The sequence below is a fragment of the Suncus etruscus genome, chromosome 11, assembly GCF_024139225.1.
Source record: "Suncus etruscus isolate mSunEtr1 chromosome 11, mSunEtr1.pri.cur, whole genome shotgun sequence".
Lineage (NCBI taxonomy): Eukaryota > Metazoa > Chordata > Mammalia > Eulipotyphla > Soricidae > Suncus > Suncus etruscus.
Window position 1 is genome coordinate 560,498 of NC_064858.1, and position 26,920 is coordinate 587,417.

The window sequence follows — 26,920 nt, forward strand, 5'->3', positions numbered from 1 at the left end:
AATTCTTTCAAAAGTATCTATTAAATGGATCTAATGACTAAGACTATATATAAAACTCTCTCTGCCAAAAGATCATTAACAGTTTTTTGATGAAATATAAAAACATCAAATGTTTCAGTTAATATTGTTCACAGTTACTCATCATTTGTTAAATTAAACTGATAATAAACTAATAAAAGGCCTGGTGGAACACAAAGCTTGATTTCATTAAATTAGTCTGTCCTTATATGTTCACTAGTATCTCATCCTTTAAGAAAGATACTTCTGGGGCCGGTGAGGTGGCGCTAGACGTCAGTGTCTGCCTTGCAAGCGCTAGCCAAGGAAGGACCATGATTCGATCTCCCAGCATCCCCTATGGTCCCCCCAAGCCAGGGGCAATTTCTGAGCACTTAGCCAGGAGTAACCCCTGAGCAAACAGGTGTGGCCCCAAAAAACAAAAAAAGAAATAAAAAAATTAAAAATAAAAGAGATAGTTCTTTGAAGAAACTTGACTGTTTAGAGCCACAAAGTAAAGGACATTGTTATTGGCAAAGTATGCACAACCAGTGACCCAATCATGCTGAATCTAGGAACCTATTTTATAGAATTATAAATTCATATATTAACATATATTCAACCTTTATATTCAGCCTTGAGCAAAGTGTAACCTACCTTTCAAAATTATAACATTAAGCTACAAACAATAATTTCAATCCACTGAAACCTTGCATAAGTATTTATTGATTAGAAAACATGTTCACAACTTATTGGTAAACATTTTTAGAATAACACACTTGCAAAATGAATTTCACATAAACATGCACTTGGAAAAATTATTAACTATGATCACATACATAAGCAGTACTAGGATACAGAAATAGATTATGTAGGATGCATGAACAGTTTCTTGTTACCATCTAATCATTTGTAGTGACAATTTCTATGTACTATTGAAAACCCTGTGTTTTGTGAAGCCTAGATGATAAATTCAGTTGTGATGACATACATGTCTTTTATTCACTAGTATGAGTTTAAGTACAATCAAACTCAGATAATAATCTTGAGTAGTATCAATTATAGGGATTGGAATAAAGGTGGAGTGCCTCATTTAACCAACTGGAGGCAATACGGAAACTTGATGATCAAGATCTCAGATGATCATGAGAACTTTTTCAAATCTGCATTTTCTGACTATAATTCAAACCAGAAAAAGTTGTCATGAAATGGTACCACAAGTAGATGTACTGAATATATGTGAGCATTTGCCAATTATCTAAGCATACCATGGTACACAGATGGCTGCAATCATGTCATTTACCAAATCAAAACACCACCCTTTCTAAAGTACAAATAGACATGGGGGAAATGCCATTAAACACATGGGAAAGCAGAGAAAAGTACTCAAGATTCCAGAGTTACTTGACAGAAAGCAGGTCACTTCTCTTAACTAATTTATAGCACATCTATAAAGGATCTTTCCTTTCAGATACCAATACAAAAAGTCCAGAAGGAAGAAATGAGCACTGAAGCGATGCTGAAAAGGCACCACTGTAGAAGGTGTCCAGCATCCTCTCATCCACGTGGTCATGCCTGAACAGAAATTACAAATGAAAATAAAAAATGTCAGCACCTTATTCCTAAAGTTATATTAGTAACACTATACTGGAAACATGTTCTAATAGCCTAAAATAATGAAAAATATGCTTACTATATATATGTGTGTGTGCATGTGCATTTTGAAATAATCATGTTTTCCTTCCCTCAGTCCACTTCTACTTTTTAAAGTATCCTTATTTTACACTTTTTCCTGGTAAAACAATGTAGTTTTTACTGAATGAAATGTTATGGTTACATGTCAACATGTGCACCAAAATTCCAATGTATTGCACATAAATCTTTTCAAAACATAAAATGTACTATCAAAATCTCTATGCATCATTATCCATCATCAAAAATTATTATGGAGGGGCCCGGAGAGATAGCACAGCGGTGTCTGCCTTGCAAAAAGCCGATCCAGGACCAAAGGTGGTTGGTTTGAATCCCGGTTTTCCATATGGTCCCCCATGTCTGCCAGGCGCTATTTCTGAGCAGACAGCCAGGAGTAACCCCTGAGCACCGCCGGGTGTGGTCCAAAAACCAAAAACAAACAAACAAAAAGTTTATTATGGCCTTTCCGGTGGCTCTAATTTGAAAACTGTAATGCTTACTTCGATTTCAACATAAGGTTTCTAGAGATTTATTTACTAACACAATTCTAACTTGTGTATTAAAGTATAACTTAAAAGTAAATTGCACAGAATAAATGAATAGACTTGTGGGAATAAAAATATAACTCAGAAACAACTAACCAAGAATCCATAGGTATGGCTAAAAGGACAAAGAATAATGGTCTGCATGCAAGGGCCAGGGGATCTATCCCAATATCTACCAGGTTTGATTCATCAAAATATAAGAAACTTATTTATAACTGAAATTCAGGACACAAACTCACTTATCAGGTATACTGGTGTGTATATAAAACAAATTTAATAAAATGTCCATATTAAATATGTAACAGGTAACAAAGAAATCAAAATCGACCCATTTTTAAGATAACATACAGAATAAACATTATTTTATTCAGTCTGTATTACAAAATGCTGATCTGAACAAAAATATCAACTATTATCTTCATTAAAATATACTCAGTAGCCAGTACACTTAGATGTGGACCAACAATGTTTGATCCTGTGTACCATATATAGTTCCTGAACACTGCCAAGAGTGTGCCAAGCACACTCAGGAAGGAGTACGGTGTAAATTCATCTTGATGTGGCGCAAATTACCACTACTTTTAAAAGGTATTTGGGGATGAGAATACTGCTCAAGTGCTAATATGTGATGAGGAAGGGAGAGGGATGTTGAAGGGGGAGGTGAAGAGTGAAGGGAAGCGGTGGGCGGGAGGGAAGGAGAGAAGAAGGGATAAAAGGGAGCAGAGATGAAAATCTAATATAGGCTGGGGAGGATGGCAGTGGGTGCAGCATGAAGGAAAATGGGGACAGTGGTGGAGGGAATCGTGCACCAGTGCAGAAATGGGTAATAAATACTGTATGGTTAACTTTTTCTTGTGGCGATTCAATTAAAATTTTATTTTGAAAAAGGACTACTAGTGTGCATATCTCTCACCAGATGCAACTGATTCACTTGCATATAAAATGTTGGCATAGTACGGTCCAAGCCATAGCACAGCAGAAAGGCATTTGCCTTTCATGCAGCTAACACAGGACAGAACCCGGTTTGAATCCCAGCATCCCATGTGGTCCCCCATGCCTGCCAGGGGTGACTTCTGAGCGCAGAGCCAGAAGTCACTCCTGAGCACCGCCGGGTGTGATCCAAAAACAAAAATAAATAAGTAAAATTTTGGAGATTTAGACATTGTTTGGACTAGTTCTGGTGCTTGGTTTATACATGGTTGACCCTGCTTCAATACCAGGCACCCATATTGTCTTAAAAACACCATCCGATTTGATCCCTTACTGTGCAATCAGGAGCATGGGCAAAAGCAACACCTGTTACAGACCAAAGACAAAGATGGTTTCTATGTTCCACTAAACAAAAATCAAATATAAATTATATCATGATATTAATTGATTAAATACACAGTAATTTAAATCTTGCACTTGCCGTGACCATCTATACTTTTAGAAGTAAAATTACAGGAATTACAATCACAATTTTCAATTATAAAAACAAAATTACTAATTGCAATTAAGATTTCTCATAAAGATCGAGAGCTTCTTGTTTGCTTATATTGTTCCTATAAATTATAAGTGGGAAAAGCTATAATTTAATTATTTCAATAAAATCCTATTAAATTATGCAAAAATGTTTCATATAACTAATTATTAAGTTACTGATACAGGAAATGCTTTATATAAGATTTTGTGATCTGTTTGTAATTATCCCAAAGTAACAATTTTATTAACCAAGACATACCTTGCACTTTCATGGAAGAATCTATTTTAAAAAGATCTTCTAATTGGTGTCTTGCATAGAAGAAACTCAATTCTTTCCAACTTGCAAAGTAATTTAATCATTGAGAGAAATATTACTAGACAGTGAACATTCTGAAAAAGAAATTACATGAAATAGATGATTAAATTTCCAGTAATTTTACACTATCAAAAGTTAAGACGACGAATACATTTGATTTATTATGAGAGCATTTTCTTGGGTGGGGTTGAAACCTGACAGGACTTTCTCCAGATAGTTTCTTTAGACTATACAGGGATACTGGAGATAAAACCCTGTTTAGTCCCTAGAAGACAAGCACTCTCCCCACTATTAGCTTATGACCCCTATGTTAAGAATTTTTAATTGTGACAAAAGTATTTTACAACCCAAACATAGGTGAATTTTATGTATGTAATATACAAGTGAACAAACAAAATAACAAGTATAATAATGTACTTTAAAAAAATAAAAAAATCAGGGCTGGAGAGATTGCTCAATGCTAGTGTGTTTGCCTTGCATGAAGTTGGACAGTGGTTCAAATTCCCGGCATCCTATATGGTCACCCTGTGCCTGCCAGGAATGCCTTTAAGTGCAAATCTAGGAGTAACCCAAGTGCTGACAGATGTGACCAACCCCGCAAAAAAACCTACAGACATAAAACAAAATATAATTATATTTCAATATACAAAACATTTATACAAAAACTGAAACAAAAGATTTAAGTAACGGTAAGTCATTGTATGTCATTATCAAATCATGACAAAATAAACATTAGTCATAAATCAATTAAGGAAAACTAGTAATAAAAATCTTAAGGAAATGAGAAAAATACAGAATGGAAAGTAGTAACAGTAAATGATGAATACATTAACCAAAAATGTAACATTCTGCAGTACCACATTGACGACGTTTAAAAACACTGATAAAGTCTCGGGAAACAAAAGTGAGAAACAAATTAAAGTCTAACTGTATAAATGGGTAATAGGTGGTACTCCTAATAATTCATAAGATTTTTTTTGGGGGGGGGATTGGGTTTTTGTTTTGGTTTTTGGCCACAATGGGCTGAGTGCTCACTGGGCTGAGCACTGAGGGGTTACTTCTGCTGTACTCAGAAATCAGTCATGGAAGCCTTGAGGGTTTCCAGGGATCAGACCTGGGTCTTTCCCAGGTTGCTACATACAATGCAAATGCCCTACAGCTGTGCTATTACTCCAGCCCATAATTAATATTGTTTTACCAGCATAATTTTAAATAGTTTTATTTGCTGTATAGAAGCTTGATGACACTAAAATCCATTTTATATATACTCAAAAGAATGTGTATAGAACATAAGGCGATAGTCAACATATTTTGATGTCCTAAAATTTTCTAAAATTGATATCATCAATCCATCTTAAATATGTCACATCGTATCTAAAGATACTAAATATGTATTCTTAATTATGGGATCTTCAGTTCTGTACTTAATGCTAATCAAACTTTTGAGTATTGAATCCAAGTGTACTGACAAATCAATCAACATGCCTGATGTAGCTCCCTCCAATGAAATCTTTTATTTTAAAAAATGTTTTTAAGTTTGTTTTCTCTCTTATGCCTGGCTATTTAACAAACAATGAATGAAAAGACTAGAATGACACATAATGTGCTCAAACTTTGGTGAAGATGGTATGAGAAGCTGTCGTATCCATTTCATGTTTGCTCTTTGCCCAGGAAAACAGCATAAAGATCGAAAACATTCAATCAGTTCATTGAGGGATCACAAATTTTCTAATGGTACACTAATGAGATTTTATTACAAAATGTAAGTAAATGAACATACCTTTCTAAGCATTTAAAATAAAACAAATACTAATATTCTTAGACTTACTAAGAACTTCTTTCTCCATAAACTTTCTATTTGTCTTGTTTCAATATTTTATTCCTTCATTGCTCCTTATTGAATGTAAAGGATTAAAAAAATCTACTTTTCTATCATATAAACATGACATAATTTTCCTAATTTAAAGTTTTATTTGTATTATTAATTTCATATAAAATTTTGCTAATTTTTATATTTGACTCTTATATACAGATTAGTGTATGAGAAAAAAACCGTATCAGTACTAAAGATGGCAGTTCTTAGTCTGATATAATCCTTACCTATTAAGGTAGCAATAAAAATTGCTCAAAAACATTCCAAATGGGAGTGGGGAAAAGTCCAAATTATTAACATTAATAATTAATAGTAATTCCACATTGATATGTTATAATTTATAGTTTACCTATGAGGAAACCTTTGCTTTAAAACCTTCATTTGGATAATAGGCAATAAGTCTCTATCGAATAATTAAGGAACTCCCTTCATCCTTTCTTTGCAGAACTACAGAACCTTCCCAAAAGGGATAACAGAAACTGCAGGCATGAAGGACTCCTGATGCTATAAACTCAGGGTTTGCTATTTTACTTTTGTCTCAGTAGCCAATAAAACATCGAAGAGTAAGATTTACCTCATATTCATCCAGTTCCAGAGCTTTAGCAAGTCATCAGTACAACACATAAGGCATGTTTTTTTTCTTCAAAATTGTCATGTCATTTTGTTCTTTCTTCCAACTTTTAATATACTGAAACAAATTTACTCATAATTCAATAAACAACTAACGGTTATGAAGTAAACAGAGGCCTAAGCAATACTATAGCAGGCGATGCACTTGCCATGCATATTGACAACCTGGGTTGGCTCCCTGACACATCCTACTTTTCCCAGAACCTGAGACAGTTCCCTGCATGCTGATCCAGGAGTAATCCCTGAGCACTGCTAGGTATAGTCTCAAAACAAAATAAAGTGCTAGTGCAAATGGTTCAATCCCCCGGCTTCTCATATGTTCCTCCAAACCAGGAGCAATTTCTGAGAGCATAGCCAGGAGTTATCCCTGAGTGTCACCTGGTGTGGCCCAAAACAGGGAAGGGAAGGGAAGGAAAGGGAAAGGGGAAGAGAAAGGGAAAGGGATAGAGGAAGGGGAAGGGGAGAGGGAAGGGGAGGGGAAGAAAAGTAGTAAAGAAAAAAGAAGAGGAAGAGATCTGGCAAGGAAATTTTGAAAATCAATGAATGGAAATCATATGGTCAAAAGCACAAAAAAAAAAGAAATAAGACCACAAATCAACTTTTCATAATTGGGCCTTCTTTCACCTTATTCCAAAACTACCATCACAGTGCATATAATGTCTTTTTTTCCCCCGCTATGGGCAATTCCCAGTGACATTAGGTTAATTTTCCAGGAATTCTGGTCAGTCAAAAAAAAGAGACACTACAGAGTAAAACCACCCATTTTGGTTAAATAGCTGAAGCAGTGTTGGCTCATCATGAATTCTCTAATCAATTTCTTTAATACTTAGAAAAGACTGGGGCCGGAGATATGGCGCAGAAGCTTTTGCCTTGCAAGCAGCCGACCCAGGACCTAAGGTGGTTGGTTCAATTCCTGGCATCCCATAGGGTCCCCCATGCCTGCCAGGAGCTATTTCTGAGCAGATAGCCAGGAGTAACCCCTGAGCGCAGCTGGGTGTGGCCCAAAATCAAAACAAAATAAAAATACTTAGAAAACACTTCATAAATCCTTTCTATTACTGGACTCAAGTCTTTCATTTCATGTACCAATACAAGTACTACTCTTCAAATTTTACAACCTTTTAGGTGTATATGAAAGGAAATGTTCATTTCATCACAATACAAAATTTAGTCTACATTGTATCTTGTAATGCTTTTAACTAAATTTACAATTGTTAAACTTTTAATATTCATTCTGTATATATACTTCCCAATTTTAAGTAAATCCCATTTTACTTAATTAAAAATTAAGTAAATCTCAATTCAATTGAAAATTCAAGGTGTCTCCAAAAGAAACTACACAAAAATAACTAAAACACCAAGCTTGTTTTCTTTCTCCTGGCCAAAATGTAGTCCTGAATTAATAGTATTATTCAATAACTTTCTTACCTGTTTGAAGTTAAGATTCATGAATTAAGAAATTCCCTAGTATCAGGAATTTTTTCTGATGCCATGCCATTTTTCCTAAGATTAAATAAAATATCAATGTCATTATGTATACCTGTTCAATCCACATCATAGACAAAGTTAAATACCAGGGCCAGAGCTACAGCAAAGTGGGTACAAAGTTTGCCTTGTATGTGGATAACCCAGGCTTGGTCCTGAGTATCATATATGGTCCGCAGGCCTGGCACTCGTGATTTTTGAGTGGAGAGCTAGGAGTAACTTCTGAACATTGCCAGGTGTACTCAAGCCCCCAAAATAAGATTCAAGGACATAAAGTTGAATGAAGTTCAAAACAATACCAAACAAATCTAGCTGCCCAAATATTTTTCATTTGTAAAATTTTAAAAGTCCACTTAGTGTAATGTGAAAAAGGTGTATTTCACATTGATCTTGAAAATACAGAAACCTCCTTAAAACAAGAGTAAAAGGAAATGACACATTTTCTGAATACTTGCACTAATAAATCTTCTATCAATGAAATATTTAAACAACCTAACCACAATTATCATCATGATAAAAAAATACACAACGTATATTATCCTTAAACGACTACTTTTATCACTGATCTATTTACCAAAATAAAAAAAATTACAAAGCACCTACCTTCTTCCTTTCTTCGATAATCAATCTTAATTTATTTGATTGGGTGGTGTGGTCTTTGTGCTGATCTATTCCTTAAAATGTGGGTTCTTCAAAAACATTCACTATTTATTCATAATTTTGGTAGAATACAATCTCGGATGCATCGGTCCCCAACACTTCCAATATGTCAGTCAGTACTTTAGTTTGAAGATAGGCAACTGTCACTAAAATTGTGTTCTTTACAATTTCCTATTGTTTGGAAGAAATAACTCCAAAGTCTTCGATAAGTTATATTTGATGACTGGTTTCCAAAACGGAGATAATTTTCCTCTCGTGGAATAAACTTGGATTCAGAACCTAGGAGACTAGATTGTTCCATTGATCTCGAAGTTGAACAATATGGTGCAGATATTCATGGATGGTTCATACGCAATATTGATCATAAAAATTGAAGCAAATGTCAAAAAGAAAAATAGTAACAGTTCTTGTAGTCATATTTTTATATATTACTGTAAAATATCTACATTGTTTTTCTAGACAATTTTCAGATCTTCAAATAACAATATTCTTTTTTTTTTTTTTTTTTTTTTTTTGGTTTTTGGGCCACACCCGTTTGACGCTCAGGGGTTACTCCTGGCTATGTGCTCAGAAATCGCCCCTGGCTTGGGGGGACCATATGGGACGCCGGGGGATCGAACCGCGGTCCTTCCTTGGCTAGCGCTTGCAAGGCAGACACCTTACCTCCAGCGCCACCTACCCGGCCCCAAATAACAATATTCTAATATTAAATGCAAACAAATACTAAATCTCCTTACTGTTAAAATAACCATTTAATAGTAGTGAGCTAGGTTATTAAATCCAATTAAAAATGTCAATGATATGGGGCAGGGCGGTGGCGCTAAAGGTAAGGTGCCTGCCTTGCCTGCGCTAGCCTTGGATGGACCGCGGTTCGATCCCCCGGTGTCCCATATGGTCCCCCAAGCCAGGAGCAACTTCTGAGCACATAGCCAGGAGTAACCCCTGAGCGTCACCGGGTGTGGCCCAAAAACAAAACAAAACAAAAAAGTCAATGATAAAGATTCCCAATGACAATCATTCAGTAGCATTTCAAGTTAGCAAAACAGAAGCATAAAGGCATACTTTGGTTTTAATTTATAACATCAATTTATAAATTACCATCAGATTTTTCCAATTATTTAATTTTATTTCTATGATAACCTGATGAAAACAATTAAGATTTGTCTTAGTTATATGTGTAACACACATTCAAATTACCTTCATCCTGTTTCCTCTTTATGTTAATGGAACAGATAAATATCAATGCATTAAACAATTTCAAAAAACTACACCATAATTTGAATGTAATTGACAAATGCTATTCAAAAAAGATCCACTGAATGACAAAACTAACCAAATGGCACTCAGATCTTTGATCCTTAAAATTGATTTTACATATAATTTTAGGGTTTTATTTTTGAGATTCATCCAGTGATTCTCAGGTTTATTATAAATGGGATTCCAGTAATTGAACCTGGGTTGCCCACAAGCCAGGCAAGCATGCTACCTTCTGTTTTATCTTTCCAGCCCTATAATTATCCATTAATACCTAAAAACCTATAAATCTTCCAATAGTTGGCTTCTATAGGATAGCAAAATAGTTTTAACAATTACCTTCAAGTTTTGAATCTGGGGCAGCACAAGAGCACAGCAGGTTGGGTGTTTAGCATGCATGTGGCTTACCCGGTTCAATCCCTAGAAACCCATATGTTCTCACAAGCCTGCCAGGAGTAATTTCTTTTTTTGTTTTTTTTTTTTGTGTGTGTGTGTGGTTTTTTTGGGTCACACCCGGCAGCGCTCAGGGGTTATTCCTGGCTCCATGCTCAGAAATTGCTCCTGGCAGGCATGGGGGACCATATGGGACGCCGGGATTCGAACTGATGACCTTCTGCATGAAAGGCAAAGGCGCCAGGAATAATTTCTGAGTATAAAAGCCAACTTTAGTCACTAATCAATCACCACTGGGTGTGGCCCCAAAACAAAACTGAATATAATTTTTTTATATTTTAAGTTTCCATAGTTTCCTGTCTTGTACATCGCAAACGGGCATTTTTATTACCCTTTTGCACACGAGAACATTAATAATCCGAACATAAAAAATTATCTATATTTTTCCTACGGAACAAAAAATGCTAATAGACTTAAAAAGCAACTAATTAGTTCCCTACTTTACCTGCAATACATTTATAATTGCCAAATTTAAAATATATACATATGTATACTTCAAACTCAGTATATTTAAAAATTAATTTTAAAAGATACGCTTATATTTACAAATTGTCTTGACCAATGTCGTGCAGTCCAATCAAATACAAAATTGTGTAATTAGAAAAATGTTTCTTATAAATAACACATTCCGTTAGACTTAAACTCAAAGTTATTGAGTAATAAAAATGTAAAATAATTACATTTTAAGCATATTAGTACTGTAACAACTAAAGTGATTAATATCCAAGACTTCAAAAAGTTGAAGTGCATTTTACTTTTTCTTCAATCTAAGTCAATATAAAATATGAAACCAAATTCGCTCCATTTCACTTAAAACAATTGTACAAAATATAAACTGTATTTTACAATGTAGTATTTACAAATTTAAACAATTAACATCTAGATTGCCTAGATGCAAAAATTAGATACTTCTACTATTTATAAAGTTGTCTTGAATATTGTCATGCAATAAGGGAACGTATACAACTGTATACAGTTCCAAGAGGTAGTATAAAATGTCTTAAATTACATTGTATATACGTAATACATATATAAAAATATAGACAATGAATTAACAGAACACAAGACAGTAAGGACTCTTGATGCTACAATTGTATATACATGTCATCTTCATAAATCTAGCATTTATGATACCAAGAAATGGCACATGAACAAAATAACTTTGGATAATTGAATACATAAATATGCCTTTAAATTATATGTCTCATTTGGGGGCCAGTGAGATAGTATACAGTTGGTAAGGTGCTTACATATAGCAACCTGGGTTTGATCCAGACAATATATATGATCCCAAGAGCAATGCCAGGTGTGATCTCTAAGCACCACCCCTGGAGAAAGACTTAAGCAGTGGTCTCAATCTAGTTGTCAGTGCAGATACTGAGGAGACATATACACTTACATATATATGTTTTATATATATATATATATATAAAAAACATATTTATATATATGTATATGTAGGGAGGGAATTAGTTCCAGAGAAATCCCTGCACCTTTCATTTCAAATTTGGTAGAAAATATTTTATTTATCAGGACATTCTGTAGCCAAAAACAATACAGACAGCATATGTCTTTTTCTTGTAGGGCGATGAGAAATACATGGTGATTACGATTTACTTCTATTATTACAGCTCTCAGGGAATCACATGCAGTGCCAGAGACCAAACCCAAGTTGACCCAAGCTTTCTACTACCTTTTTGGCTACAGCATCATTTGGTTTTTAACATACAAGATAAAAGACAAAACAAAAGGGAAAAATCCCTCTTATGACAATTCAGGAAATGTGTAATATTGTCAATTTCTCTTGATTACAAATCTTGTTTATCATGTGAAATAATTTTTACATAATAATGGTACAAATCAACCTATGGGATATTTACAAGGTTATACTTAGTGAGTCTTCACACAATTAGATATAATAGATGTTTAAAGTGAAATATTTCTGTTGTCCAATATTTACAAAGTTTTCTTGTAATACAGATATTTACACACTTTAGAAACTTAGGTTATTTTGATTAAAAAAAATTGACATGCATCATGAAGGTGATATCCATGGCAAAAATCAGATAGTTATGTCTTTAAATATAAAAGGTTTTATATAAACAAGGCTCAAAAATTTACATACTATTTATACATTGATACTTCTCTATAAAATGTCCATGTGTATATAAAAACATCCTATGAATGCTTTGAACTCAATTTCATTTCAGTCGTCCTTAAAAGTCCTGTGATAATGTAAACTAAACAAATGAGATCAAATTTTTTTGCATTTGCAAAGTTTTTTGTTTTTTTTTTTTTTTTTTTTTTGGTTTTTGGGCCACACCCTGTGACGCTCAGGGGTTACTCCTGGCTATGCGCTCAGAAGTTGCTCCTGGCTTCTTGGGGGACCATATGGGACGCCGGGGGATCGAACCGCGGTCCGTCCTAGGCTAGCGCAGGCAAGGCAGGCACCTTACCTCCAGCGCCACTGCCCGGCCCCAGCATTTGCAAAGTTAAGCATTCAAATTTAGTCTAGTAACAGATTGATTCTCAGAAATGCATGCTCACATCTAGAAACCAAAAATAACATAAAAGAATCATACATTTAGACCATAAAAAACTGCCACACTTGCCCAGAATCCTCATAACCAAACATGCTAATGACCATTATTTTAATTTTACTTATTTAAAATGCCTATTTAAAATTTTTTTTTAAATGTTTATTTTAAAATGTTTAGTATCTATAGTCAAACAAATGTTTTAAAGCTATAATTATGAAAGCTGCATACTAAATGTCACACTTCACAATATATAGGCTTGGTGTACCATTTCACTTCTAAACGCAAAATAAAAAAATTTCGTTACAAGTCATAAATGGGATGTATCTGTCCACAAAATTATGCTACTGAAAAAACACACTGGATCATTGTGCAAGGCCAATATTTTCCACATACTCTTCAAAAAGTTCATGTAATGCATTAAACAGATGTTTTACAATAATTTAACGATATTTTTTGAAGTTTTTTTTTTTAAGTTTATCTGTGCTACACTCCCAAATTGATGCTCAGGGGTTACTCCTGGCTATGCGCTCAGAAATCGCTCCTGGCTTGGGGGGATGTATGGAATGCCGGGGTTGGGGGGTGGAGAGGAATGGAACAGTGGTCCATCCTAGGCTAGCGCTTGCAAGGCAGACGCTTATCTCTAGGGCCACCACTCCAGCCCCAATAATTTTAACAATTTCTAAGCCTGCAGCTGGGGATGAAGTAAGCAGATAGATATATATGGTTCAGGTGTGCCTGTATTTCTAGAAGTTGATGTATTTCACATAAAGATACCTTTATGCATACATAAATCACTTCCCTGATTATTTCAAATTCTCAACATAGAAAATAAACTGGAATTATGAAAATTAATTTCCACATAATTAATTACAAAACTAAGTGATAATGATTAATATACACTATTAATTTTAAATGCAAAACAATAAAAACTAAAAATACCTGCCAACATAAAGTTTATTTCTGGATAATACTAATCCTTAAGATTATAGTGTTAAGATTTAAATGTTTCTAAAAATGAGAAAATGCATGTATAAAAAATGAAATAAAAAGCTTATAAAACAATATTTAGATATGGTATAACAATTCCACTGGCTAAAATGTTCACTTTTTATATCAGCTTGATATTTACAAACGAACATGACTAAAAATAACTAAGAACAATTTTTTGGCATTTTAAATTAAAAAATATTGTAACAGACCTAGCAGCCTTAACTTTATCAGATCTCTAACAGACCTAGCAGCCTTAACTTTATCAGATCTCTAAAGACTAGAAGAGAACATTAACCAGCCATTGGAAAATATTTCAACACATAGGACTACGAATGAAAACTTTTAAACATAGATATGCACACAGGCATGTGTCTCATATGTAAATAAATTTTAAAGATAAAGCATAAAACATAATTGGCACCTAGTTATTTTTACATACTAAGCAGTTCCTATGTTTAAAAAATACATTTATTATATATAGCACTACTTTCATAAGCCAATAATCACCTCAGGTTTGATACAGCATTACAAACAGATATGTCTGTATAAAAATACATCTAAAAAAGCAGTATACCAGTTAGATGCCATTTAAACCATAAAAACATTTTCCTAAAACAATGACAGTGGGGGATAGACAACTTAAGGCCTTAGCTTTACTAGCTGCTGACCTGGAATGACCTGGGCTCGATTACCAAATCTCCTCTGGTCTCCTGAACAGAGCAAGGAGTAACCCCTTAGCTCTGCTGGGTGTGGCCCAAAAACAAACAAAAAGTTGTTATACATTACTGCCTCTACAAACATATAATAAAGATGCAATGAAGAGAAAATCGGGTTGAGTTCACAATTACAATGATGTTCAAAACTATAGTAATGTTTTTAATAAAATACTACCTGAAATTAATAAATGCCCATAGATAGCGATTCTACTTGAGGAAAAATCGGCTTTAAAAAAAATAGCACGTTCACTCACTATGTAGGACTCTATCATCTGAGCATGCAGTAAATGGGGGCCTGTGTTCCAGATCTCTGTATAAGAACAATGCTTATGTCTAAATTCAGCTATTTTGTTCAAATCTTCATTAAATTAAATGCCTCTCAGCAATAAAACTATCCTTTAAGCATTAATTTATAAAATTGTCAATCTTCTCTACAATACGTGTAGACATGTTTCAAGTCGTTTTGCAATTTTTAACAGGGGTTTAAAAATACCTCATATGATATCTTAGCAGCTTTTCAGCAATCAAAATAAAAAATTTCTTACAATGATTTTGTTAGATGCATGTAGATTCTACCTCTACCGATCAGCAGCAATTCAGTATAGACTTATGTATAGCTTTACAATTCCTTTCTAAAATCTTTTCTGGATCGAACTCCATTCCTGTTCTTCTAATTCATACAACAAAAAGTATTTAAGTGTAACAAACTGAACTCATGATTGTAGGCCTCTGCTCTTGATTACAAGAAAAATCAAAGTATAAAGGCTACGTTTATATATTCTATCTCGAATAACCAATGAATATCTCATACTTAATGACTGTTTTTATAATTTTTGTTTTATAATTCTATTAAAATCAAATTACTAAAACACAACACTTTATAGTTAAGCAGATTCTTCAGCTATTTATTTCTACTGAAAGTTAATAAAGTATCAAAATACAGAAAGCTATTTATATGCATTGTAACAGATCATTAATGATTATTTACCTACTAATATTTTAAAGAAAATTGAGCAAAAATACAAGGGGGCAGGGCACTTGCTTGTATGAGGCTGACCTTGGCTTGATCCCTGACATCCTATATCCGCAATGGCGAACCTATGGCACACGTGCCAGCAGTGACATGGGAAGGCCTTGTAGTAGGCACGCGGGAAGGTCACAATTAAGATATGCGGCACATGCCTCCTAGTTTTTAGAAACTAAAATATTGCTATTAAGGATTAATTGACATGGTGGCACTTTTGAGGAAATTGTTTGGTTTTGTGCGGCAGTTTGGGCACGCGTGCTCAAAAAGGCTAGCCATCACTGTCCTATATGGTCCTGTGAGCACTACCAGGCGTAATTCCCGAGTGCAGATCCAGGAGTGACCCCTGAGAACCAGTGGTCGTGGCCCAAAAACAAAAAACTTGATATTGTATGGTAATAAAAATGTCATTTCATTTTCAAATATTAAGATGACCAATGATATGTAAACATTATAATGGTCAATAAAAATCTGTAGGTCTAATAATTTACAGTTGTTTAATAGTTTAACATTTCTATTCAAACATTCTTGCAAGATTGTCTTTTGACTACATCTACTTCATATAACCTAGCTGCATCTGCTAAATAACTTCCTATATAAACTACATGCCTTTGACTGTTTGCCACAATTCTAGGAGAAATTTTTTTGTCTTTTTGTTCTAGACATATGAACCTACTCTATGTATGAATCCTAGACACATGAATCTAGTAAAATTGTACAGACTGTTAGTGAATGACATGAAGTTGGCATGCACTTTACATTAAGAAATAAAGTTACATGTTCTATCTTGTAATCACTGTCTAATTTTCTGAATATTCTTAAGGAAAGAATAAGAATGATAGAATGTTACACAATTGATCAATTTAAGCATTCAGTGATTAAAGTAGAAAATTCATAGAAATTTTTTCCAAGTAGAAAATTTACAAATTACAATCTGTAGCTTTGACAGACCAAAACTTTGAAGCTATATGGTTAGAACTTGGATAATACTATGAAAAGATGACTGGACCAAAGTGACAGGACAGAAGACTAGTCACTTTTTTTGTATACTGTCAACCTGGGTTCAAGCCTCACTATCTCATAAGTTCCTGAGCCCCAGGAGATCTTTAAGCAGAGCCAGAAAAAAGCCTCGAGCACCCCAAAATATTTCTTGCTCAGGCACAGAGAGACAGTGCATTAGGCCAGGCATTAGCCTTACATTTGAGTTCTATCTCTAGTGCTCTCTATGGGGCACAAGCACTTCCAGCAGTAATGTACACATACTGAGACAGTAGTAGTAAGTCCTGAACACCTCTAGCCCTAAAACACCAGCCTCCCCAAATATTACTTGTCTGAAAACTCAAATATATGGAAAAAATTCAAGGTTCAATTGAAAGTCATATTTTCTACGATAGCACATTTTTCTAGCTTTCACAAATCCATGCATTCATCCAATATAAAATTTAATGAAAATTTAACAACCTTCTAGAGCTAGATGCTATTAAGGTTCAGAGCAATAATTTGGTTTAGAGTTTATTATTTGGTTGCAGGGGTCTCAAACTTGCGGCCTGCAGGCCATTTGCGGCCCTCCGTACATTTTGTGGTCCTGCCCTAGAGTAATCTTGATTTGTTTTGTTTTAGTTGTTTGGGTCACATCCCCCAATGTTCAAGGCCACTACTGACTTTGCACTCAAGGATCACCCCGACTTTGCCTCCTGCGGCCCCCAGGTAAATTGAGTTTGAGACCCCTGGTTAGAGTAGAGAAATAGTTTTACCATGAGTGAACTTTGTAATCTTAAATTAATTTGTGTCATATTCCTAAATGAAGAATTCAAAAAGTCTGCATACTTAAAGCCAATTTAATTTTTACAAAGTATACATTACTATATTGGACCAACAAAATTTCTTACTTGATTATCATTTTGACAACACTAAGGGCACGAATTCATTCTGCAATTACAAAGTACACCCAACCTATCTAAAATTCAATGCTGTTGTCCAGACTAGCTCAAAGGGTTGCACACTGCACAAAAGATAATTAGGAAAACAGAGTCTGACACACAATGATTTAAACTACTTCCTTTAATGTCACAGAAAGTTTTCCTTGCTTTAAAGTTTGGGTTCTTCCCTGAGCTATTATAAAATGACTGATTTGATCTGTATCTGATTTCTGAAACAACCCCAAATCTGGAAGATTACCTGCTAAAGGAACAAATCTAAAAATATTTATTTTTCTTTGTTCTGTTTTTTTTGTTAAGGTCACACCTGGTGGTGCTCAGGGGTTACAGGTTATTCCTTGCTCTGTGCTCAGAAATCGCTCCTAACAGGCTCGGGGAACCATATTTTCAAATATTTAAGTAAAAGCGGATAGACCATTATAACACTAATTATACAAAAATCATTACAAAAAGGTAGTATTTCAGAGTTCAGAGTGATATTTCAGCAGGTGGAATGTTTGCTTTGCACACAGAGCTGATCAAGTTAATTTGATTCCCAGATCCCATATGGTCCCGAGCATCACCCATGTTTCCAGAAAAACAATTAAGGAAGAAATATTTCATTTCAGTTTTCTTTTTTGTTTCCTAGCCATCTATGTTCTTCATTTCTCTCCTACCCCCAAACCCAAGAGTCTTCAGGACAGAAATTCTACTTCTCTATTTTAATATCACTGGTAGTTGTCAGTGCAGTTAGTGCCCCAGTTGTACTCACCTTTCTTTGTGGTAAGCTTTCTACCAGGTTTAGTTCTTCTCTCATATCTGTTGTCTCTGAATACTATTACCATGCCTTTTATTTTTGTTATAACACAGGTGGCATGAGATTATTCTATGTCCATGTCTCATTGACTCATTTCACTCAGCATAATAGTCTCTACGTTCACCCATCTATAGGCAAATTTCATGATTTCATTTTTTCCTAACAGCTGCATAATATTCCATTGAGTAGAGTAATACCATAGTTTTGTTAGCCTCTAGTGGCCATTATTTTTTTTTTCTTTTTTTGGTTTTGGCCATTATTTTGTAATGCTGCTTTGGGCTCCACTAAGGAGCTATACCTGTATGTATTCAGAAATAAACCCAAATGGGATTCTCAGGAAACTGGATATGACGCCATTGATGCAACTGGGATGGACATATACAAGGTAAGCAACTAAATTTCTTGGGACCTCTTTTTTTTTTTGGGTCACACCCGAAGTGCTCAAGGGTAACTCCTGGCTCTATGCTCAGAAATCGCACCTGGTAGACTCGGGAGACCATATGGGATGCGTGAATTCGAACCACCATCCACCACTGTGCTATCTCTCCGTCCTCTGGATCTATATCTATTCTTAAATGTATTTAAGCTACTATGATATTAATCTGATTGTATACCATAATTAAATCTTATAAAGAAGCTAAATTTACTCACTAAAATTTTCTTTCTTTGGCATCTCAAAGTTAATTTGTTGAAAATTTGCATAGCTAATTCATTACAATGAAATCTATTATAACAAACTTGTGGGTTTTGAATTGTAATTCAGTATTACAGCACATGTTTTTCATGTGTGAAGACATGAATTTGATACTGGTTATGTATGTCACAACAATGTAAAAGATAAAATGTTATCCTTAAATGTAATTCAACTTTTTATTTACTATTTGTTCCTATAAGATTTTATGAATTTATATATTCCTTTCTGTTCTATGTTTTCTTTTTATCACATCTGGCTGTGATTAGAGCTTACTTATGGCTCTGTGCTCAGAAATCATTTCAGGTGATCAGTGAACCTTAAGAGGTGATGATGATAGAACTTGGATCAGCTGAATACAGGCTCGTATCATCTTGCTTATTCATCTGGCCCCTCAATTTATATTTTCAAACAAATGACATAATGCACTTATTTTTCCCATACAACTGACTTCAAAAATAATTACCAGTCTTTTATATTTAGTATAATCTTGCAGTAAAAACGTTGAATAAACTTGGATTACATCAATTCTCTCAAAAGCACCACCAGGAGCAATTCCTGAGTTCAGAGCCAGAAGTATCTTGAGCATTATTATGGCCAAACAAACAAACAAACAAATAAAAATGCTGTTTCATGACACTGAAGTAACTCTCCTCCCTCAAAGAAAGAAATAGCCAGAAAGATAGTAGAAGAATAAGACACTTTCCTTGGACTCAAACAACCCTAGTTTGATCAGTGAACTACACATATGGTCCCCAAGCACCTCCAGGAGAAAGTCCTAAGCATCACCAGGCAAGGCCCAACCCCTCACACCCCAGAAAAGGAACAAATATTGATCATTTTCAAGGGATTTGTATTTGTATGCAAGGACTGAGATGTCACATTAAACAGAATGTAATTCTTGGAACTGGGGATTTCAGTGAGAAAATAAGAACAGTACTAGAAAAAAAGAAGGAAAAGTGTTAGATACGAGGAAGGGACTCTAAAATATAAAATAAAAATAATACAGTGGGAATAGGGCTAACTTTGCATGTGGCCAAATCAGGATCTGTTGCTAACCACCAAATCTTGAGTCCTGCCAAGAGTGATTCCTGAAATGCAAAGCCTATAAGTAAGCCCTGAGCTCAGCTAGTTGGTCCCCAAGCCGCCCAAACAAAAACTCTCAGTCATTTATCATTCAGATGGTAACTGAAGATGCCTCCTAACATTTGGGGGTATGCTCAGTAAATTTCTGATAAAAAGAAGAAAGGAAGCTACTAATTTTTATATGGAATAGCAAAGAAGCACCTAGATCCTTACTTTTTTTAAATCACTGATCACATTGTAGAGTGAAACACATGAATTCAAGTATTTCCATCCAATTAATAAAATGTTCTCTTCAAATGAAAACTGATCTAAAGCTAACGCTGTTCTCTCTTATCTAAAAAAAAGCCTATAGCTTCAATTTTCTTACCTACAATTTTCAAGATTATAAAATTTGGGGGGGATTTACAGTCTAAGAAATATGTTTCATGAGTTCAAGGACCAACAGGCTGGACTTCAGAGCACTCAAGTGTGAGCTTCCTTCATCGTGCTCAGTAGACACAGCTCATCATAAGTCCAACCAGCTTAGGTCCCAGTATTGAATACAGCTGTACAGCCATGGAGAGATGCATACAGCACATCCTTGCTAATGGGAAAACTGTTGTCTTGGTTTAATGGCTTTTTACTTTTGGTAAGGTTATATCTGGTCATGCTTGAAGAACCCTTAGGTGTTAGGGATTGTCTGACTAAGAGATCTTTTTTTTGAGCCACACTGAGTGATGCTCAGGGGTTACTCCAACCTATGCACTCAGAAATCACTCTTGGCTTGGGGGACCATATGGGACTCCAGGGATCAAACCAAGGTCCATCCTGGGTCAGTCAAGTGAAAGGCAAACACCCTATCGCTGTACTATAGTGGTGGTGCCTAAGGGATCTTTTTACTTGGATGATCCTTAAGTATCAGTAGATGATAAATGCCAAGAACTATTTATTATCAAATGAGGCAAAAAAATTAACCTGGAAAAGGCCGAAGTGGTAGGAATATTTTCTTGCATGCAGCCAACCGATGGGAGACCCAGACTGACCTAGGTTCGATATCCAGCATCCCATATGGTTCACCAAGCCCTCCAGGAGTGATTTCAGAGCCCAAAGCTAGGATTATCTTCTGAGCACTACTACATATGGCCCTCAAACCCCCAAACAAAACTAAACAAAGCAAAACAGAATAAAAACAAAATAACCTGAGAAAATAACATTCACACCCAGGGATGTTTCTTTTAGTATTTGGGCAATACTCCCAGCAGTGCTCAGAGTATTATATGGAAGGCAAGGAACTGATCCCATATTGGCCATGTGCTACAAGAAAAGCTCTTCATTTTCCCTCTCCAATATTCCTTGAGCAACAAGTTCTTAATTAATAAGCTACTAAAAATAGATTACAATACTTTTATGCAAATAGTTCAATAAAAAGGTAGTTTTTTTCCCAAAGTTCTGATTTTATAAAATTATAAAATTCAAATTTATCCATGAACATTATTTTTTAGTGTTTTGGTTCATACCTGACTGTATTCAGAGATCAATTCTGGTGGGGCTTATGGGATCATATGGTGTTAACCCACATGGGCCACATGCAAGGTAAACAACCTATGTACTATACTTAAGCATAAAGTAATTAGATCAATTAAAATTAGATCAATTTAATAACCTTGACTGATGTCACAAGTAATCTATATTTCAAAAGTAAATGGAATTTGGAGAGCTATATGAAACTGTAATATGAAAGAATAAGATTAGATGAAGAAATTAAAGCAAATCAAAAAGCAAAAAACAAAGTTTAACAATAGGTCTAGTAATATAGGAAGTTATAATATTTTGAAATTATCAAAAAAAATTTTGAAGTTATCAATGTAATTCAAACTTTCTCATGTACACTGTAGAACAAATGTTCCCTTTTTTGCTGTTTACTTGTATTTTGAACCCTATCTGGTGATGCACATGGCATTCCTTTTAAATTGATGCTCAGGGATCAGTCCTGGTGGGGCTCAGGGAATCAAATTGGGTACTGGAAAATGAAACCATATATACCCACAGACCTGTAATTTTTTTTATTTTCATCACTTTTTGCCTGTAACATATTTTCAAACATCATTGTTTATTACTGTCAAAGATTTTAATCACATAAATAAACTAAAATTTGCTGCACAATTTTTACTTTTTTTTTTTTTTTTTTTTGTTTTACGTCACAAGATACTCCTTTTCTTCACTCAGGAACCACTTCCAAATGATCCTAGGAGATATGGGAAGCAGATGATTCTACACAAGTGAACCACATGCAAAGCAAACACACTACCTGCTATTTTATAAGTCCAGCCCACAAATGAACTTTTAATCATCTAGAAAACAGCTCAGAGAGTTCATATGTATGAGCATATATCCTTTTAAGTCACTTCTACCCTTTTATTGTTATTTCCCAGTAACTTACTCTTCATCCATTTCAAATAAAAATGATTCAAAATAATTCAGTTGTTTTATTTCCATGAGTCTTGTCTAACTTATCTAATTTTTTGCAATTAATCACATGTATCAAAGACAATTAAACAAGTAATTTTTGTTAGTCTTATATTCTGACCTATGGAAAGACTTTCTAAATGGTAAGGAAAAAACTATGTTAGCAGCATGAATTCAAAACCCAGTAATTATGGTACGGTACTACATTGAAACTTTCTAAGACAATAAAGGTAAAGCTATAAGTAGCATGAATCCAGAAGAAATTTAATATCCATCCTACATTAAAACTACCTAACGGATAATACAGAAAACTAGTGATTTTAGTAGAATTAAGAAGCCTTTGATATAGATCCTACTTTATAACTTACTAAATGATACTAGAAAGATTGACTTCAGCAGCATGCATACAGAAACCAGTTATAGCTGTCCTATATTAAAAATTCGTAAATGGTAATAAAGGGAATGACTGGTTTCAGCAGCAAGATAACAGAAACCACTTACTAATTTCCATCCTACATTAAAAATTTCTAAATGATAATACAGGTAAAGATTGACTTCAGCAGCATATTTCCAGAAACCAGTTATATCTGTTCTGCATTAAAACTTCTTAAATGGTAATAAAGGGAATGACTGGTTTCAGCAGCAAGATAACAGAAACCACTTACATATTTCCATCCTATATTAAAACTTCCTAAATGACAATACAGAAATTTTGTTTCAGCAGCATGAATTCAGAAGTCAATATAAAATCTGTCCTACGTTAATACTTCCTATATGATACTACAGAGAAAGATTGAATTCAGCAGCATTAATCAGAAACCAATTAATAACAGTCCTAGATTAATAGTTCCTCAGCAGCATAAATTCAGAAACCTATTAACTAATGTTTGTCCTACATTAAAATTTCCAAAATGATAAAGGAGGGGAAGATTGATTTCAGCAGCATAAATTTAGAACCAGTAATATCAATCCAACATTAATACTTCCTAAATGATAGTAGAGGGAAAGACCAATTTCAGCAGCATGAATTTAGAATCAATTAATATCCATCCTACATTAAAACATTCTATATATAGGGAAAGATTTATTTCAGCAGGATGAATTCAGAAGAACCCAATAATATCTATCCAACATTGAAACTTCTAAGATGGGGGCCGGAGAGATAGCATGGAGGTAAGGCGTTTGCCTTTCATGCAGGAGGTCATCGGTTCAAATCCCGGCATCCCATATGGTCCCCCGTGCCTGCCAGGAGCAATTTCTGAGCCTGGAGTCAGGAATAACCCCTGAGCACTGCTGGGTGTAACCCAAAAAAACCACACACACACACACACACACACACAAAACAAACAAACAAAACCTTCTAAAATGATAATATAGGGGAAAGACTAATTTCAGCAGCATGAATTTAGAAACCAATTAATATCTACCTATGTTAAAACATTATATATTATAGGGAAAGATTGATTTCAGCAGCATGAATTCAGAAATCAGTAATATCTGTTCTACATTAAAACTTCCTAAATGGTAATACAAGGAAAGGTTGAGCTCAGCAGCATGAATCAGAAATGAATTAATAACAGTCCTACATTAATAATTCCAAAATGAAAATAAAAGTATCAGCAGCATAAATTTAGAAACCAAATATCTGTCCAACAATATAACTTTCAAAACAAAACGATAATAGATGGAATGATTGATTTTAGAAGCATGAAATCCAGAAACCAGTAATATCAATCCAACATTAAAACTTCCTAAATGATAATAAAGGAAAAGATGAATTCAAGCAGCATGAATTCAGAAAGCAGTAACATCCACCTTACATTGAAACATCCTAAATGTAATGCACGGGAAAACTTGTTTTAGCAGCATAATTTATAAACCAATTAAAATCTGTCCTTCATTATAACTTCCAAAATGGAAATACAGGAAAGATTGATTTCAGGAGTGAATTCAGAAATCAATTATAATCTGTCCTACCATTAAAACTTCCTAAATAGGGAATGACTGATTTAAGCAGCATGAACAGAAACAAGTAATATCCATCCTACATTAAAACATCCTAAATGGTTAATTCACGGGAAGACTAGTTTCAGCAGCAAAACTTTAGAAACCAATTAATATCTATCCTACATAAATACTTCCTAAATGATAATCTATCCGACAGAATGTTCCTAAATGACAATAGGGGGAAGATTTCAGCAGCGTAAGCACAAAAAACAGTAATATCCATCCTATCAGTAAAGCCTCCTAAGAGAATACAAAAGATTGATTTCAGCAGCATGAATTCAGAAACCAATATCCATACTACATTAAGCCTTCTGAAATAATATAGGGAAATATTTATTTCAGCAGCAAAATACATAAACCACTAATTTCCATCCTACATAAAAAATTTCTAAATGATAATACAGGAAAATATTGATTTCAGAAGCATGATCTCAGAATCCAGTACATCTATCCTATTTTAAAACTTCCTAAATAACAATAAGGGAAAGATTGATTTCAGCAGCATGAATTCAGTAATCAGTAATATCTGTCCTACATTCAAACTTTCTAAATGGTAATACAAGGAAAGGTTCAACTCAGCAGCATGAATCAGAAACCAATTAATAACAGTCCTATATTAATACTTCCCAAATGAAAATAAAAGGAAAATATCAGCAGCATAAATTTAGAAACCAAATAACATCTGTCCAACAATATAACTTTCAAAACGATAATAGAAAGATTGATTTTAGGAGCATGAATTCAGAAACCAGTAATATCCATCCAACATGAAAACTTCCTAAATGATACAGGGAAAGACTAATTTCAGCAGCATGAATTGAGAAACCAGTAATATCCATCCTACATTAAGCCATCCGAAATGGAAATTCACAGAAGTCTTGTTTCAGCAGCATAAATCAGAAAACAATTAATATCCATCCTACATGATTACCTCCTAAAACACAATAAAGGGAAAATATCAGCAGCATAAATTCAGAAACCAATTAAAATCTATCCTTAATTTTAACTTCCAAAATGGTAATACAGGGAAAGGTTGATTTAGGAGATGAATTCAGAAACCAATTATAATCTGTCCTACATTTAAAACTTCCTAGATAGGGAGTGACTGATTAAAGCAGCATGAATTCAGAAAAAGTAATATCCATCTTACATTAAGCCATCCGAAATGGTAATTCACATTAAGACTTGTTTCAGCAGCATAAATTTAGAAACCAATTAATATCCATCCTACATGAGTACTTCCTAAAACACAATAAAGGGAAAATATCAGCAGCACAAATTCAGAAACCAATTAAAATCCGTCCTTCATTATAACTTCCAAAATGGTAATACAGGGAAAGATTGATTTCAGGAGATGAATTCAGAAACCAATTGCAATTTGTCCTACATTTAAAATTTCCTACTAGATAGGGAATGATTGATATAAGCAGCATGAATTCAGAAACCAGTAATATCCATCCTACATTAAGCCATCCGAAATGGAAATTCACAGGTAGACTTGTTTCAGCAGCATAAATTTTGAAACCAATTAATATCTATCCTGCATGAATACTTCCTAAAACACAATAAAGGGAAAATATTAGCAGCATAAATTCAGAAACCAATTAAAGTCTGTCCTTCATTATAACTTCCAAAATGACAATATCCATCCCTACATTGAAACATCCTAAATGACAATTCACGGAAGACTTGTTTGAGCAGCAAAAATAATTAGAAACCAATTAATAGCCATCCAATATTGAAACTTCCTAAATGATAATACAGGGAATGACTGTTTTCAAGCAGCATGAATTTATAAACTAGTTAATATCTGTCCTACATTAATATCCATAAATGACAATAGAGGGAAGATTTCAGCAGCATAAGTTCAGAAACCAGTAATATCTGTCCAACATTTAAAAATTCCTAAATAATACAAGTAAATATTGATTTCAGCAGCATGAATTTGGAAACCAGTAATATCCGTTCTCCATTGAAATTTACTAAATGAAATTTACTAAATGGAAATACTTATTTCAGCAGCATGATTCAGAAATCAATTAATATCCATCCTATGTTAATACTTCCTAAATGACAGTTAGGGAAGATATCAGCAGCATAAATTTAGAGACCAATGACTATCTCTCCTTCATTATAATTTCCAAAACGATAATACAGGGAAAGATTGATTTCAGAAACATGAATTCAGAAACCACTATCTGTCCTACATATCAACTTCCTAAATGGTATTATAGGCAAAGATTGATCTGAGCAGCATTAAAAAGAAACCAATTAATATCCGTCCAACATTTAAACTTCCTAAATGATAATAGAAAGACTAAT

At 34.2% G+C, this 26,920-nt stretch overlaps 2 long non-coding RNA genes and 1 other non-coding gene across 3 annotated transcripts; all 3 read right to left on the bottom strand.

The window, feature by feature from the left end:
• Nucleotides 1-1,168: 1,168 nt before the first annotated feature.
• Nucleotides 1,169-8,759, bottom strand: LOC126021857 (uncharacterized). The gene is made up of 5 exons (XR_007500253.1): nt 8,603-8,759; nt 7,943-8,017; nt 6,459-6,572; nt 3,955-4,085; nt 1,169-1,569 (listed from the first exon to the last, which is right to left on the bottom strand). It is a non-coding gene; the product is annotated as an uncharacterized LOC126021857 (long non-coding RNA).
• A 5,288-nt stretch (nt 8,760-14,047) lies between these two features.
• On the bottom strand, nt 14,048-14,352 carry LOC126021859 (uncharacterized). The gene is made up of 2 exons (XR_007500255.1): nt 14,141-14,352; nt 14,048-14,105 (listed from the first exon to the last, which is right to left on the bottom strand). It is a non-coding gene; the product is annotated as an uncharacterized LOC126021859 (long non-coding RNA).
• A 6,242-nt stretch (nt 14,353-20,594) lies between these two features.
• On the bottom strand, nt 20,595-20,661 carry LOC126023283 (small nucleolar RNA SNORD64). The gene has a single exon (XR_007500458.1). It is a non-coding gene; the product is annotated as a small nucleolar RNA SNORD64 (small nucleolar RNA).
• Nucleotides 20,662-26,920: the final 6,259 nt, after the last annotated feature.